Raw genomic sequence first — 18,529 nt, 5'->3', positions numbered from 1 at the left:
CAACTTGTGCCAATGATGTTACTGCAACACAGGCACTGTGGCTGGCAGTGGGTTCTGGATCAGTGATTCTCTTTTGGCCATTTTTTGACAGTGTTTGAAAAAAATGCACAGCCATATGGGGGCATGGAGAACCACTTCCCCATTCCTTTTGTTATGAAAACTGCTTTGAGAAGCAGACAGGCCCTTCCCCTGGGTTAATATTATGGAAAATATTGTGGCAGGGAGGAATCCTCCAAGAATAGCTTCATTAGGAGTTCCAACACTTATTGGAACACAAATATGAAAATAAAGGCCTACTAACCTAGGCCTAATTACCTTGAATTCCATCCACTGGAGCCAGGCCCTTCTGCTGTGTCTAGAAACAGAAAAGCAAAAAGGGAGGGGGGAAATCTGTTCTTTAGAACTGTGTCTTTTCTTCCCAATATGCCAATTGGTCTCTCTGTGCATGGCCCAGCCCTCACAGTGGAAAGTTGACCAATCAGAGAGAAGTTGTATCTGAAGAAGTATCCAAGGGACCAGCCCTGCACAACATTATTTTATGCTATTGTGCTTTATGTGACAGGCTGAAAATTCATATTTGCTGAAAACTTCTATTGGCTGATCATTTGCCAACTCAGCTGTTTCCATGGGACTTTTCCTGCCCAGAGGGGACCAAGACAAGAGAAGCCAGTTTGGCCCTCCCTGTATTGAGAAGAATGGAGCAAGGAAACCTTGTCATGTGAACTGTAATCTGCAGGTCCCTTCTTCTGACTGGACTCAGGGCTGTCCTTAGGGCGTGGCAAACCCAGGCCCCACTCTTTTAACCCCCATTAGAATTAACTGGAAGGGGGCCCTGCACTGGCTAATTTGACCCCGGGCCCCGTACCCTGCCAGAGCTATCTAAGGACAGCCCTGCCTGAACTCATAGCAATAGCAATAGCACTTACATTTATATACCGCTCTATAGCCGAAGCTCTCTAAGCGGTTTACAATGATTTAGCATATTGCCCCCAACATTCTGGGTACTCATTTTACCGACCTCGGAAGGATGGAAGGCTGAGTCAACCTTGAGCCCCTGGTCAGGATCGAACTTGTAACCTTCTGGTTACAGGGCAGCAGTTTTACCACTGCACCACCAGGGGCTCTCTCATGAGTCAGACATGAGAGAAGCAATAGAAAAAACAAAATAAAACTCAGATTAAATAGCCAGCAGTGATTAAGGTCACACAGAAGTATTTGCTTAATTGATTTAATGCAATTAGATATTTAATTTAATTTCTTTCTTTTTTTCCTTGGGAAGACCTGGCCCCATGTGGCCCTAAAGAGGAGCCTCCACTGTTTGCACCATAAGTGATCTATTATTGCGGACATAGTATTTTGGTATCCCTGGATATGATCCAGTTGGCATACCTTGTGTGTGTGTGTGTGTGTTTACACATGCACACACACACAAACATAAACATGACATTGGTTAGAAGCAATTTTTCAAAATTAATTGCTCTATTTCCCCCAATTCCCCTACTCCAGAATAAAAATTCCATCTTTGCCATCTAGTCGCTGTGTCCTAGTATACTGCAAATGTAGAAGAATTGTCATCCAAATTAGATCTGTCACTCAATTAAAGAAAGGCAATAACTCATATAAGCTTTGTTTATTTATTTTGATATTAATAAACTACTTTTCCAAAGCTCCAAAAGTTATACAAATCATAATGCCATAATACAGCAGAATAAATACAAATAAGTACTATGAGAAAACTAGCTCCAGAACCAAACACAGTCAACAAAAGCTTGACAAAAGAGCAATGTTTGACATGCCCTTCTAAACCACAGACCTCAAGGAGCCGGTTAGCTCCCAAAACATTTCAATGTACTAACTTCAGTTGCTTCACGTCCCCCCCACCCCCCCACCCCGCTCTTTGCACTTTGTTGGAGGCTACATCCAAAGTTTTCCTGCACTCATCCAGGCTGCTTTCAGAACAGAAGAAGTGAAGAGACTATTAATGCAAGGGTAAAGAGACATCCCTTTGAATCCTGGTCATCATGGAGCAGTTCTCTAGAAATGATTTTATCGAGAAATTATTTATCCACTGTGGAAATGAAATTGAAAACTGAAAACCAAATAGGGACAAAACACTTACAAAAACCTATGGCAAAACCCAGCCCAAACTAAGCACCCCAAGTTTCATTGATTTCAATATAGATTAAAGTTTCACTGATTTTATGCAGATTAGATCTGTATGAAGTTGCATATGAATAAAACAATAGTTCTGAAGGAGGGGGGGAATCTTTATTTTTAGATGATACAAACCTCTGCCAAAGCCAATATCATCTCAAAGGAAGCATTACTTCCTGTGTTAAGGAAGAGGAATGCCTGTTCTAGGAAGGAAGCCTTCAAGACTTAATTACTCACAAGTAGTCACATTAAGATAATTACCTTCCCACATTAATTTCAGTGGGACTACTCATGAGTAATCTAGTCTGGCTGTCAGTCAAACTAGTTTAAAAAATAAAATAAAATCTGCTGCCTGCTTAACTAAAGATGCTTTTAAAATAATGAAAATATTTGTAATTAGATTGACTAAACATTACAACTCTGTTCCCAATGCAATAGAGATTCCTCTCTTATTTAGAGGAACACTGAAAAAGGCAATAAAAAGTATTCAAGTAATCAGAAGCGCTCTTACCCCTGTGTTCAGGGCCTTCACGCCCTCTGCCCCCCCCCCGAGAGAGTTAAGTTTTTTGTTGAAAATTTTCTGCTAATGCATATTTGCATAAATATACCTGTTTTATATTCTTACATTCTTGTGTGTTCAGTTGCTCAAGAAGCCATGTGTTAAAAATACTGCATATGTCACGGTGTGTGTAGGGGGATGATACTTAACTTGCGGGGGGTAGGAGCTCCAAAGGCCTTTAGGCTCCAAAATTACCTAAGTGCACCTCTGCAAGTATTAGAGCAGGGGTGGCCAAGATGAGCACTCCAGCTGTTGCTGGATTACAACTCCCATCATCCCCACCCTTGCCTTAGAGTGAGGGCAATAGCTGATGACATTGGTATTGCTTATATGACTAGTGTTGTATGACTAATATGATCTTATGGGTGTTTGTTGGAAAGGTTAAAAATTTGTTTATAACCACCAGCTTGACCATTTCTTTTGTGGGTTGGGTGGTAGGTAGCACCCATCATGCCCTACCACACAACCTACTTTGGTATACCTTGGAGCTACCCAAGGGAAACTTTGACAAAGTTCCCAACCAAAAGCTCTTGAGTAAACTTAGAAGTCATGGGATAAGGGACAAGTTCATGTGTGGATTGGTAACTGGTTGAAGGACAGGAAACAGAGAGTAGGAATAAATGGATAGTTTTCACAATGGAGGGAAGTAAGAAGTTTGGTCCCCCAGGGATCTGTACTGGGACCCGTGCCCTTTAACTTCTTCATAAATTATCTAAAAGTTGGGGATAAGCAGGGAAATTTGCTTATTTGCAGCGGACACGAAACTATTTAGGGTAGTGATATTCAAGGCAGATTGTGAGGAGCTCCAAAAAGATCTCTCCAAAGTGAGTGAGTGGGTGACAAAATAGCAAATGAGGTTCAGTGTAAGCAAATATAAAGTGATACATATTCGGGCAAAAACTCCAATTTCACATATACACTGATAGTATCTGAGCTGTTGGTGACAGACCTGGAGAGAGATCTTGGGGTCATTGTGGACAGCTTGTTGAAAGTGTTGACTCAGTGCGTGGCAGTTGCGAAAAAGGCCAATTCCATGCTAGAGTTCATTAGGAAAGGGATTGAAAACAAGAATGCTAATATTATAATGCCCTTATACAAATCTATGGTGTGGCCGCATTTGGAGTAATGCATACAGTTCTGGTCACCGTATCTTAATAAGGATATTGTAGAACTGGAAAAGGTGCAGAAGAGGGCAACCAAGATGATCAGGGGCCTGAAGCACCTTCCTTATGAGGCAAGGGTACAGCATCTAGGGTTCTTTAGTTTTAGTTTAAGACTCTTTTAGTCTTAGTCACTCTTTAGATGACTACAGGGAGACATGATCTATGGAATTATCTGCCACAAGATGTGGTGAAAGCCACCAGTCTGGATGGCTTTAAAAGGGGCTTAGAAAAATTCATGGAGGACAAGTTTATCAAAGGCTACTAGTCTGGTGTCTATGGGCCACCTCCAGCCTCACAGGCATGATGCCTCTGAATACCAGTTGCAGGGGAACAACAGCAAGAGAGCAGGCATGCCTTTGCCACTTGTGGGCCACTGTGTGAAACAGGATGCTGGACTAGATGGGCCTGGTCCAGCTGAACTGTTCTTATATTCTAATAGGATATTTTGAGTTTTCCCATTGTTCCCTATGGCCGGAACAAGATGTACTCATAGAGTTCAATGCATTTTGCAACTATGCCTTGAAAAGCACTGTAGCAGCACAAAGTAAAATGGAATCTGTCACTCCCAACACAGAACAGAGCAGTACCGTTAGCAGCAAGCATAGCCATAAGCTCAACTAGAGCAACCTCAGCCACATTTTGACTGAGTACACCTTGCAACGCAGATTGCAGAGCAGACTAGAGCAGTGAGAGAAGCACAAGTTCATCTCAAGGCCAGATATGGAGTTCATCACCGCAATCGCCATGCAATATTACAGAAAGAGAGAGAGAGAGAGAGAGCGCTGCCACTGTCAATTTCTCATCACAACACATTTCTCACAAACAAAACAAAACAAAACTCAAGGAAGGCAGTCAGGCACCCACCCAAGTTCTGCCTTTGTCAGTCTGAGATTCATCAAAACCAGATAATTATAGCAGCAATAACACAGCATACTATGCTTAGTGCTGGGGGGGGGGGGAAAGCCACGAAATCAAATCTTGCTTGACTCCTTCCTGCTCTCCTGATGTATCCTCTTCAAGAGACTATAAGGGCTCTCTCTGCCTCTCAATGCTTTTGAATACATTTTGAAATTCCCTCCAAAAGTGTCCCCACTCCCTTCTCCTTCCCCCGCAGCCAATGGGGGCACAGTTGCCCATGACAACCAAGAAGCAAGGATATCACAAGCCAATTGGAAGCCAGTGCCAGAAAGCCAATCAGCAAGGGGTAAACAGGCCTCCAAAATGGCACTTGGAACATCAAAACGTTTCAATCAAAATGGGGATTGTTCTGCTCCCAGCTCAAAACAGGCCTTTTATTTAAAGGGTGTTTTGTTTCTAGATCAAAACACTTGAAATGGCAAGTTTTGCATCAGAACGTTCCACCCTTGAAACATTCTGCACCTCCTCATTAAATATTGCCCTTATTCAAAATGAGCTTCATTCATTTGCCCATACTGATATCAGTGCATAATCAAGTGGGACTGGCTGCATAGTATTGTGATGTAGGGTCATTGATATGTTGTGGCCACTCAAGAAGAGGATAAGCAGGGAGAATATGTTGCTGATTAGGCAGCAACATGAGGTGAGAAACTTTAAGACTGATGAACCTGACTAATACACCAGTGAAATGTTTCTTTGAGTTGTTTTAAGCTTTCTGGAAGACTAGTGACTGTAATTCTACAAAGTTTACACAGGTAGAACACAAAAAACCTTGCTTACTCTATATCATCATTATGCTGGCACTTTTAATTGGAGCCTTATAGCAGTTTCACATCAGTCTAACTAGCACCATTGACTTCAGATAATGAATTTGTAAATCACCCAGGAAGGGGGGGGGGGAATCTGATGCCTTGCCTGCAAAACAATAATTTTCCCTTCCTTTTCCTTTTTCTATCTGAAGACAACCAAAATAGATAAAGTTGCTGATTTTCCCCCCTCATCTTTGTATCTTCTACTACCCACCCAGTAGCCTAATATTTTGGATCTATCTAGATCACATCTATGGGAATTCTTGCTTCCTAGTTCAATCATAAGGATTTGAGCCAATTCAGAAATTTGCTGGGGTCTGATGAATATTTATATGCAACTTTTCAACAAAATTTCCCAAAGCAGTTTACATAGAGATAAATAAATAAAATGACTCCCTGTCCCCAAAGGGCTCACGATCTAAAAAAGAAACATAAGATAGACAACAGCAATAGCCACTGGGAATGGATAGGGCCCCCTTCTAGAATGTCCTGGATATCTCTAAATGTGCAGTTATGTGTCAGAAGTTTTGGATCCTTGATCATAGCTGTCATACATTTTTATTGAGCTTTTTCTCCAAGGAGTAAACCAGGGATGTAACCAGGGAGAATCTGGGCAGGGCACATCTTGGCTGAAGTGACTCCACACATGGAAGACCTGACAAATGTCTCAGTGGGTCCAAATCCTTTTCTAACCCACAAAATATTGTTTCTAATACTCCTTTGGGGCCATTGCTTCTGTTTTTATTAAAGAGCCTCTCCTCTCTGTGTAAGTGAGCTCCTTGGCAACTTTAGATGCGGCATTTTTAGATGTGGCATTTTGCCAGAATGGGGTAGTTCTAGATAGCTTTGGTTGCACCTTATCGATCTTCAAGTCTATGAGGCGCTTCACACGATGAGTGTGAAGCGCCAGATGAGGTTTGTTTTGGGAGAATGGGCTTAGCCCACTCTCCCTGCACACGAGCAGTCATTTGTTGGGGGGGCCACATCAGCTGCCCAGATGACCAGCTGCTCTGTTCGGGTGCTCCTGCGCCCGGCCACAGCTCAATTAGGCTGGAGCTCCATTGGGCTGTGTGGCGCCCCAGCCACCTGAACCCTAGGAAGGCACAGTGTGAGTGTGCAGTGCCTTCCTGGGGTCCCTCCCCCCACCTAAGTTTGTCAGCTGCGGCTACAGGCAGCCACCGCTGACACATGATCAAACAAATGCCATTAACAGAGCACTCACTCTGTTAACCTCGTTTAGGGGTAGGGGTTTTCAGGTGGGCTAGCCGCCAGAGAACCACCGGGCTCACCCACAAGCCCAGTGGTTCTTATGATTGCTCAAAACTGTCGCCTGGTTTTGAGCAATCATGTGAATAGCTTCTATATCTTGTAGTGATATATACAACAGAACGTGTTGTCACACATTCGAGATCAGTATAGCAGTTTATTTCCAAAAAGGTCCCCATGCATTTTGAGGAAAACCCTCTTCTTCAGGGGACATCAGAAGTCTTGTGAGACCCTTTTGAAAATAAACTTCTATACCATTCATTTTTTCTTACTGGTATTTCTGGTGCCATTCCTTCTGCCTATTTCCATATATTCAAGATCACAAAGTATTATCTCAGAACAAATGAATTCTGACTTCTCACCTGCCAGATTAATGTCACATAGTTAGAAATACTATAAGATAATTATTACACCATTGTGATCCCATTGTTTGCTATTTAATTCACCCTCACGGCCACTCTGGAGTTTATAGATACTAGGTCCCTGCCAGCTTTTACCTAGCATTAGTCTATGAGGAATTTTTGATTTGATTTCTGCAAGCTATTATTCAGAAAGCCTTTTTCTATTATTTTGTTGACACTTTGGATTTTGCAAGGTTGCTTGCTGACAGATTGCTTGGAAACAGCAACATCTAAATGCCACATAAAACACCGACTGACAGCATAAGGAGCCATTTCAGCTGTTTTCATGTTAGAGTGCCTAAAATATGGGGGAGGGGAGAATTCACCTTTTGAAATGAGTGTGGTTCTAGCCCAGTTGATTGCATAGCAGCCAATGTCACATACACTCCAACCAAAGAACATTGTCCCAACAGAACCATGGATGAGAGAACAGCTTGTCATCGTGAAGAAACAAGAATGAAGAAGCTGTTTCCATGGAGGCTTGGTGGCTGACACATTTCACTGATTTAGAACTCTTCATTTTAACATGCATGTTTCCCTACTGTCTAGAAAGCCTGCTTTTAACTCATGTGTTAAAAGTCTTTACATCTTTCACTGTGTCATACAAATATAGCTCCTAAATATGCTACATTTAAGAGGTACATAGTATATGTTGAAAACTAGATAGCAGGGATGTGTACAAAATGGATTTTGTGTTTTGTTTCAAGCTTGAAACAAAACACAGATGGCCGAAACATTTCATCTCAACAGTGGTCAACCCCAGTTGTTTTTACTAGTGGTGTGCATGAATTGGATTTTGCCATTCGTTCAGAGCTTGAAATGAATTGCAAAATCCTCAAATTGATTCCTCGAAACAGCAGCCATTTCTAGCAGTTTTGACAAATTGCCTCGAAAAGAAAGACACCCCCTTTGGGGGGGGAGGGTCCAGAAGGTGGTGCTGGGAGACTACTGCTCAGCCCCGTGGCCATTGGCCTGTGGGGTCCCGCAGGGTTTGATTTTGTCCCCCATGCTGTTTAATATCTACATGAAACTGCCGGGAGAGGTCATCCGGAGACTTGGACTGAGTTGTCAGCAATATGCAGATGACACTCAGCTCTATCTTTCCTTGTCACTGGATCCTAGGGAGGCGGTGGATGTCCTGAATCGGAGATTGGAGGCCGTGATGGGCTGGCTGTGGGCTAATAAACTGAGACTGAATCCAGACAACACAGAGATAATGTTGGTCAGTAGGAGAGCCAATCGGGATGAGGAGATTTTATCGCTTCTGGATTGGGTTGTACTCCCCTTGCAGGAGCAAGTATGCAGTTTGGGGGTACTAATGGACCCGGCTCTGTTTTTGGAAGCTCAGGTGGAGGTAGTGGCCAGGGGTGCCTTTGCACGGCTTCAGCTAGTGCGCCAGCTGCATCACTTTCTTGAGAAGGCAGATCTGGCCACAGTTACCCATGCCTTAGTCATATCACAGCTAGATTATTGCAATGCACTCTACGTGGGGCTTCCTTTGAAGAATATTCGGAAACTGCAGCTTGTACAAAATGCGGCAGCTAGGGTTCTATCTGGAGCTGCCTGGTGTGATCACATCACACCTATTTTGAAAGAGCTGCACTGGTTACCAGTGTGTTTCCGGGTCCAATTCAAGGTGCTGGTTTTGACCTTTAAAGCCCTTAATGGTTTGGGCCCAGGATACCTGAGGGACCGCCTGCTCCCAAGGGTTTCTGCCCGCTTGACGAGATCATCTGAGGGGGCTCTGCTATGGGTGCCGACAATGAGGGAGGCCCGGCTGTCGTGCACTCGAGACAGGGCCTTCTCTGTTGCTGCCCCCAGGCTTTGGAATGTTCTCCCAGTGGCCATTTGCTCCTCAGACTCCGTCACAGTTTTTAGAAAGATGGTTAAATCTTGGCTTTTTATCCAGGCCTTTACATGATTGTTTTATTGCTGCTTCTGTGTGTTTTTATCCATGTATAGTTTTCTGTATTTGTATATTACATATTTTAATATTAGATTGTTTTTATATTTTTAGCTAAATACTTTAAACTCATTTTTATTATGTGTTTTAACTTTTGTAAACCTCCTTGAGATTGTTTTTAATGAAAGGCAATATATAAATCTAACAATAAATAAATAAAATAAAAATTCAAGAGATTCGAGTGATTTGGCCAGAGAGAACAATGGGGAACTCGAAACACTCCATTGTTCCCCATGGGTAGGTCCCAGGGATACCAAAGTGGATTGGGGGGTGGGGCATGATAGGTGCCACCTACCACCCAACCCACACAAACAAGAAAGTGGGCTATTTAAAAAACAACAACCTTTCCCCCAAACTCCTATAGGGTAGGGTCCTATGTGTGTGTGTGTGTGTGTGTGTGTGTGTGTGTGTGTGTGTGTATCCACCCCACTTGCCCATTTCTTTTGTGGGTTGGGATGTAGGTAGTACCCATCATGCCCTACAACCCAACCACTTTGGTGCTCCTAGGAGCTACCCATGGGGAACAATGGGGGTGTTTTTAGTTTCTCCATTGATCCCTGTGGCTGAAAAAAGCTGCACTCAAAGTTACTATCTCTCACACAACTATTACTTCATCCTTACTTGCCAGCATTGCAACAGCTGCCACAGCAACACCTTTAGCAGCAAGCATAGTCATAAACTCAACTACAGCAACATCTTCAGTCACATCTTGACTGAGTAAGTAGGGACGTTCATTTCGATTCATGCTGAATCGGGGTGATTCGTTGATTTGACCATAAATCAAATCACCTGATTGAAAGGTCTGATTAAAGGTCAAATCTAATCAGCCCCAATTTCAAATTGATTCTCATGAATTGAGTGGCCATTTTGGAGGGCTTTCTCCTCTTGCTGATTGATTTTCTCACACTGGATGTGATTGGCTTGAGAGCTCCTTGCTTCTTAGTTGGCTTCTTGTCATTCAAATCAAGCATTGCCATGGGCAACTGTGCCCTCACTGGTGGTCGTGAGGTTGGAGGAACACTTTTGAAGGGAGTTTCAAATATATTCAAAGGGATTGGGAGGCAGAGAGAGAGCCCTTATGAAGAAAAGTATGCATCATGACAGGAGGAAGGAAGGAGGAAGGAATATTAGATTTTGTGGTTTTCTTTCCTGAGCACTGAGTATATACTGTGTTGTCTATTGTTGCTATAACTCTTTTGTTGGATCTCAGATTGACGAAGGGAGGACAAGAATGGAGGGGATTTCAAAATGTATTCAAAGGGACTGGGAGGCAGAGAGAGCCCTTACATCAGGAGAGAAGGAAGGAATCAAGGATGGTTTGATTTTGTAGTTTCATTTCTTTTCTCAGCACTGAGTATAATGCTGTGCTATTGCTTTCTGCTATAACTATCTGGTTTTGCTGGTTCTCAAATTGACAAAGGCAGAACTTGGGTGCCTTCCTTCCTTCCTTCCTTGAGCTGTGGTTTGGTCTGTTTGTGAGATGGTGTTGTGGTCAGAAATGGACAGTGGCAGCTCAGCTCCATCTGTCTGTGTGTAATATTTCTTGATTATTTCTGTGATGAGCTCCATGTCTGGCCTTGACTAACATGCTTCACTCACTGCTCTGGTATGCTCTGTAATCTGCATTCTGAATTGCAAGGTGTACTCAATCAAAATGTGGCTGAAAATGTTGTTCTGGTTGAGCTTATATCTATGTTTGCTGGCTGCTAAGGGTGCTGCTGTGCTGTGGCAGTTGTTGAAAGTAAGGACAGAGTCATCAATGTGTGTTAGAGAGTGACTTTTGCCAATGCACAGGCACTCTGGCTGGCAGTGGATTCTGTGTCAGTGATTCTTTTTTCGCCATCTTTGGACTGTGTGTTTGGCAAAATGTGATGTTCTGTGTTGTGGGGGACTGTGTGTGCGCTGCTTCTATCCTGAAGTGTTCTTTTTCAAGGCAGGGCTGCAAAATCTGTGCTGTGCAGTGCACTCTGCTTGCTTCACTCATAGGGAACAATGGGGTACAGGAATCACCCTATTGTTCCCCATGGGTAGGTCTTAGGGACACCAAGATGGGTTGGGTAATACGGTGTGATGGGTGCTACCTACCACCCAACCCACAAAACAAATGGGCAAGCAAGTAACTAAAAGAAAGAAAGAAAGAACCTAAAGCCCCATAGGATCCTATAGGGTTATTCAGGAAAGTTTATTAAAAAAAAAAAATAGCCCACTTGCTCATTGCTTTTGTGGTTGTGTGGTAGATATCACCCATCATGCCCTACCACCCAACCCACTTTGTTCTCCCTGGGACCAACACTTCGGAAACAATGGGGTGATTTGAGTTCTCCATTGTTCCCTATGGGCAAATCAAAAAAATTTCATGGGGAACTTCCCCCTCACCTCACCACCACCCTTCCCACTGCAGCAGCAGCCATCCCACCACGCAGCAGCATTTTAAAGTTAAAAGGGGGGACTTTCCCCTCGCCCTCCTACCCATGGTCACTACTATGCAGCTTTCACTTCCCTCATCCCACCACACAGCAGCGGTTTTTATAAGAAAAAAGGGGGGCATTCCCCTCAACACCCCTACCCTCACTGCGGTGGTGAGAGACAGGAGTAGCAAATCCTTGGCCACCTACAGGCAGCAAAAGGCTTAATTCACCCCTGCCTCTCCTGATATATCCTCTTCAAGAGAGGCATAATGATTGCACATCCCCATCTGCTGCCCATTTTGGACCTTTCTCTGTGCAGTCATTGAAGCACAAAATCATACCTTCCTTCCTCCTCTCTTAAGTGGCACATTTAAGGAGATGGCAAAATTTGAGAAGTGGCACAGTTGCCCATGACAACACTTGATTTTTATGATAACAAGCCAACCAAGAAGCATGGACATTGCAAGCCAGTCCAAAGCCCATGCCAGTACCAATCAGCAAGGGAAGAATTAGGCCTCCCAAATGGTGCTCTAAATGTCAAAAAATTTCGATCAAAATGAATTTGTTTTGTTCTGAGCTCAAAACAGGCCGTTTATTTTAAAGGGAGTTTTGTTTTGCACTCAAAACACTCGAAACAGCCCATTATGAGTCAAAATCTTTTGGCATCAAAATGTTTTGCACATCCATACTGCATAGATCCCATGCCAAAGCAAGTGTTCTACAAGCCAAACAGGAACCAAACAGGAACAGGATAATTGATAAGTTCTAGCAATTGGTTGTGCACCCCTTTCCTTGTTAAATGTAGTACTTTCTCATTTAAAGAAATTTACTGCTTGTGCAATAGCTTAAGGCTGCACAAGCTCACCTCTTCCCTTACACTCTCCAACTGGGGTTTTTTTTTGGGGGGGGGGTTCCTTTGATCAGTTATAAAGGTCACAGATGAATGACAGGAGATAGTCTGTAGGTACAGCCTACTTGGCCTCCTAGGTCATAAAGCCTCTTCCTGAGCCAAAAAGGAAAAAAGTAATCTTCACAGTCACCTGGCAGCTTTAGGTGCCAGGTCAGGCCAGCAAAATTCACCTTTTGAGCAAAGGTCCAAAGATCATAATCAGCTTTCAGTGTCAAATGAAATACTAAAATTTAAGAATTTCAGGAACTAATGTCAAGTTCTCTGACCTAAGAGAATAACTCACAGTGACAAATTTCGGTTGCAACCAGGGAAACGAAGCATGGTTTGATTTCATAATGGCAACAAACCCACTAGCATTATATTTTCCCACACACAGATATTCACCACCTGTTTTCCACGTATGTGGACTTTACTGGAAGTTTGATGATACAATACAATATTGTGTTCTAAGTTTATGCAATGATAGGATCTATATAATGATAATGAGTCACATTCATGTACACTGTGAGCCCTTTCTTACGATCGGAGAAAGGGCTCAGAAGGGGCGAGGAAGCCTCAAAATGCTTACATCTTCTGCAGACAATCATCTCTCCCTTGCTGAGCTCACCTAAACACTTCCTGGCTCCTGCTAGAAACAGGGAGGTTCTGGGGCCAGGAGGCCCCCTGGAACTTCCATAATGCACTGTGCAAGTGGACAGTGCATTATGGGGAGCCTCCTGATGCCAGTCAGAAGGATACTTATGAGTAGGTGCTCTGCTGAGCTGCACGGCACTGACACACAGTCCATTAGCCCAGGTTTCAGGTGCGCTTGCAGTTCACACACACCAGAAAAATGGGCTGGGCTTTCCTGCACTTTCCTGGGTATTGCCTATGTGTGTGAATAGCCCCTGTATCTCATTGTTTCTGCAATTAGGAAGGGTGGTGGTGGTTGTTTGCCTTATATGAGGAAACCTGTAGCCATCGATCAGCTGCTGTTCTTCCTCACTGTAAAACATGGATAACCAAACAATATTTCATTTATTTATTTATTTATTTGATTTCTATACCCTTCCAAAGATGGCTCAGAGCAGTTTACACAGAGAAATAATAAATAAATAAGATGGATCCCTGTCCCCAAAGGGCTCAAAATCTAAAAGGAAACACAAACCAGCAACAGACACTGGAGGTAATGTGCGGCGGGTAGAGAGGGCCAGTTACTCTCCCCCTGCTCAATAAAGACAAGCGCCACGTTAAAAGTTGCCTCTTTGCCAAGTTAGCAGGGGTTCTGAAGTATATGGTCCTCATGATCTGCCATTAAAAGCAGCTGATAATCATATGTGTCCAGAGACAACCTAGACAGTTTCCATGACAAGTTGTGTTACATATCATAGCTTTGTGGAGATTTCTGAAAAGTGAAGTTCAAGGTGAATGCAAGTGATAATAAACAAGAGACTGCATAAGCTCTTCAGGCTTGCCATAGTTTCTTTGTATAGCCAGCTGAAGAGTTAGGTGTTTTTAGCCATGGGTTGTCTCATACATCACTCATCATGCTGGAGGTGGGGGGGGCATTATCTTGATAGAACACATAATAATTCTATCTATCTATTATTGATCTAAGTAAATAAGTAAGTATGTACATTTATATACTGCCCCAAACAAAAAAGTCCCTGGGTGGTTCACAATATGAGATCAGCACTAGAGTTCCCTTGTGTTTGAGAGGCTAAAGGCTAAACAGCGATGGCTTGTGTGTGGAACCACTCTTTGAGTTCATGTCAGAGACAAGCTTTTAACCAGGAAACTCACATTCTTAGTCTCACACTACACCAGCTCTAGGTAGTTAGTTCTGCAGTGGACAGTATGTACCTTGAAATTGTTGACTGTTCATTTACATAGCCCTGATAGTATGGTAGATACAAAATGCAGAACACAAAAATGTGAAGCACCTTAACTGGACATGGAATGAACCAATATATCCGATGACCAGCACCAGGGGCATAGCAAGATTGGAGTGAAGATGGGCCCCTGCTCCCCACAATCTTCTAAAGAGAGGCGGGAGGGGAAGAGTGAAGAGCGAGCTGTCACTCAGCTCATGCCCCCCCCACCCCGTCCTGGGTCCAGGGACCTTGGTCCCCTCCCTACTTCAATTATAGCTACACCCCTGACCAGCACACTCTAAAACAAGCTTCCTGTTGAGCTTTTTTTGTTATCAATGACCTTGCCACACTCCAAAGTTCCACAACTAAATGTTGCATTCTACTGATCCCATTTTTCCCCCCTTTGAGGTGGTGCTATTCACACATATTCTCCAGTCCCGATGGCTGCATACTGAACTTGCCTCAGAGAATAGTGATGAAGCTAAATGAAGCTGTATTTCTTCTTACATGTCCTTGTTCACTGTTGCACATTCTTCAGGATAGGAATTCTCCTTCCACTCTGTACCACAACAAAGAGGCTAACTGTTTCATGGCAGCTTGATCTCTTAGGATGCTGTAGATTGGGATTTTCCTTCTTCTTGCTTTTGCTTTTATTATTATAAAAACATTTAAAACTCATTAGCCTAAACAATGTCAAGAGTGAGGTTTTTTAACTTCAGTAAATGTGGCAACAGTAATCATTTTTAAGTCTTAAATAATGGCAGTAAAATTGGTTCCTAATGATACCTCATTTGTATTAAAGATGCTTTAGCAGTAATACGGTTTCAGTGATTATTTTATCTTATCTAATGTGTTGGATTTTGAAATCAAAGTGCATGCATGGAAAATTACAAGCTATTTTGCTTTTCTTGCCGATGGCATCATCATTCTAGAAGCCTCAGAGCATCCTGTTCTTTTGAAGATTGTTTCAGAAGATTAGCTACCTATCATGAAAATTCATAGTATGCGCATTACACAGCAGAACTGAAGGCTCAGCCCTCCAAATATAATTGGAACTTGGTCACAAACATAAACTTTGAATCTAGAGTGTAGTCCTAATGGGGCCATTCACATGACCTACCAGGTGGGTGGGCGAGGGGAAGGCTTTGCAAATCTTGCCTTCCCCACAGACTATCATTCTTTGCTTGGTGGGAGTGTGGAGCATGCTCCCATATGTTCCTTGCTGCTCCATGCAATGTGGAGCAATGTGGATTGCTCTGCAGCCAGAATCCATTGTCCCAGCCTCCGCATATCCCACTGCCGAGTGCAGTGCACTGGGGGATTCCCCTAGGGGATGGGTGCTCTAGGCTCCTGTCTCTGTGCCAGTACAACTATAAGTAGCTCGTTCCAACACATGATCCTGGCAGCCAGGTTAAGGGTGTGTTTTCACCCTTAACCTTGGCTAAGAGCTGGGCTTTGGTGCAGGGTTTGGCGCCAAGGCACCACTGGTGGTATCTGAGTGGATCCTGGTGGTTCTCCTAGGCAGGCAATCCCAGGCTTGGCTGCCCATGAGAACAGCCTAGTGGTTTTTTATCCCTTTGAAAAAGGAAAAGGGTGGGGTCAGGACAATGGCACTGATAATTCCGACTAGGAATTGTCTTTGTGTCGTGGGAATCGGCATCCCTGTGGCAAGTTTCCCACCCCCTGGCCATATTGTTTAGTACAACACATTGTGAGAGCTAGGGACATCCTGCAGTGAATTGTTCAATGCCTGCTGGCAAGCAATATTGGTGTGGATCACAGGTGCAGAAACTCACTATGTGTTTAGTGAATCACTGAGTGAGTTGTGCTAAACGATGTGGCATGAGTCAGGGTGAGAAACTTGCATGGAGTTGCTGATCAAAATACTATCACTAATTGCCTTCCCCAATCCCCTTGGATAGGATTTTTCTTTCTTTTGAAAGCTAATATTTCAGTCAACATAGACCAATACAAATATTTTCTTGCCATGTAGACTCACTGATGTTGGATATAAAATAAATGATTGGGCAGGAAAGATATAGATAGATTCTCATGAAATCTTCCTGTATATCAACAATATTTATTCAATTATTTATTATAACTGTGTACCACACCTTTCCATTTATATAATGTGCAACGTGGATAACAAAGTTTAATGAAAGCACTAAGAAATATTAAAAAGTCAGAAGCAAATACAATAAATAAAATGCAGTTGCTTACATTCTACACAGCATTCCTCCGATGCAAAAGCGGGATGCCTGTGCTAGTCCCATTCAATTCTCAGCGGTGTCCATGCTGTTTCAGAGCTCAGAGGACCTCCATGGTGACTAAGAATGGTGTAACTGCTATAGCAATACTGCTCCAATTATCCCAAATGGGGTTTTAAAAAATGGCTCACATGGCATTTCTCAGCTGAGAGGTGCTACACATACTTTAAAAATAATTAAAAGGGCAACATACAGTGGCTAGACTTGGAGGCTGTTCTCATGTGCATCCTAACCCAAGCTAGGGATGCCAAGCCTTGGTTAAGCTGAGTGTGAGAACCCCAGGATCAGGCCCGATCCAGGTGGGCCTGTGCTACCTAGCCTGGCTTTTTAGCCTGGCTGCTACTAGCTGAAGGGAGTAAGCACTCCCTTAACCCAGGCTACTTGCTCATGTGCAAGCCAGGCTGCTTCCAGCCCGGCCACACACAGAGATGGATACCTAGAGAGACCATCTCTTGGGGGAATGCCCCAATGCATCATGCGTGTCATGCGGTGCATTGTTGTATCTCCAGAGGATGGGGAAATGAGTCCTGGCATCTGTTTACCTGTGCTGCCACGAGGCAGCACAGAGATTGATCTGTGCTGCTTCTGGCAGTGCTAATCATGTGGGTGCTTGCCTTGTGCACCTTCAGAGCTGTGAGTGGTCATCTGGGGAAAGGTAGGTTGAACCCCACCTCCCCCTCCCATCATGTGCACAGTCATGTGAACATCCCTTTGGCCTCTGTGAGCTGGTAGACCTGGCCACTGGCGGATATTTACTTCCACCAACAGGCTGTGAGATCTGATCTCTATGAGCTCCATTTAATTTTTAAATGGCCAGTGCACTGTCTCTCAGTTGAGATGTGGCTTGCTGACCATTTAACTGAGGTTCGACAGGAATTTGGGGGAATGTCAGGTTTTCCATCCAACTTCACCCAACAATTTTGGGTGTCATGTCAGCCCTCTTGACAATTTTTGTGACAAGTTATATTGGATCAGATCTAACTTTTCTTTTTTTTTTAAGGCTGCACTGCACTGGGAATCTAGTGACAAATTATTCCAATAGTGGGAAGCCATTCAATTCAATGCATTATTGTATTGATTTTCTATCAGATAGGATTCCCCCTCCCCTCTGCCTCGTGCTGGGGGAGGGAGCTTGTTCCAGCCCTGTACGGGCCCAAGACGCAGCCGATTGGCTGCTTTGCACGAAAGGGGGCGTGGTTTCGGCCGAGATCGGCCGTTCCACGCCCCAAACGAATCAGTTTGCGAAGGCTCTTGGAGAGGAAGGAGCTCTTGTAGCGAGCTCCTTCTTCGAGTGCGGGGGGTGGGGGTCGGGTCCGTCCGGGATCGGGCGTGCGGAGCAAACTAAGCCGCTGCATCGGGTGCTAGCGGCGCGGCTTGCTTTTCGTCGCCCTGCTGGGCTTCCTGGGTCTCTGGCCCTGTGGGGCTTCGTCCCTCTCCTCCGGCTTCAGAGTCGGCCCTGCCTTTTAAGGCAGTGGCTGGGGGAGTAGTGAAGCCGCCGCATCGGGGGACAGCGGCGTGGCTTCAGTTCTCTTTGCCCGGCTGGGCGCGGCGCATTCTGGACTTCCCGGGCCTCCGGCCCTATACGGTTTGGTCTCTCCCTCCCCCGGCATTGGCATAGGCCCTGCCTTTGCAGCAGTGGTGGAAAGCTAGCTCACCCCCCCCCATTTTTAGTCGTTTCCCTGTTACTTTCTCTGGCCTCCCTTGTCTCCTTAGACCGGCCTTGGGCTGTGGGTGGTTGGCCCAGCTGTGTGAGGGGTTTGGGATTTGGTCTGGGGTGTGGGGCGGTGCTTTCCTCGGGCACGTGGCTTTACACCTTTGGGGGCTGCTGTTGTGCCGCAGGGACTGGGGGTGCATTTGA

This window comes from Hemicordylus capensis, chromosome 2 (assembly GCF_027244095.1).
Source record: "Hemicordylus capensis ecotype Gifberg chromosome 2, rHemCap1.1.pri, whole genome shotgun sequence".
Lineage (NCBI taxonomy): Eukaryota > Metazoa > Chordata > Lepidosauria > Squamata > Cordylidae > Hemicordylus > Hemicordylus capensis.
Note: the sequence above shows the minus strand (reverse complement) of the source record.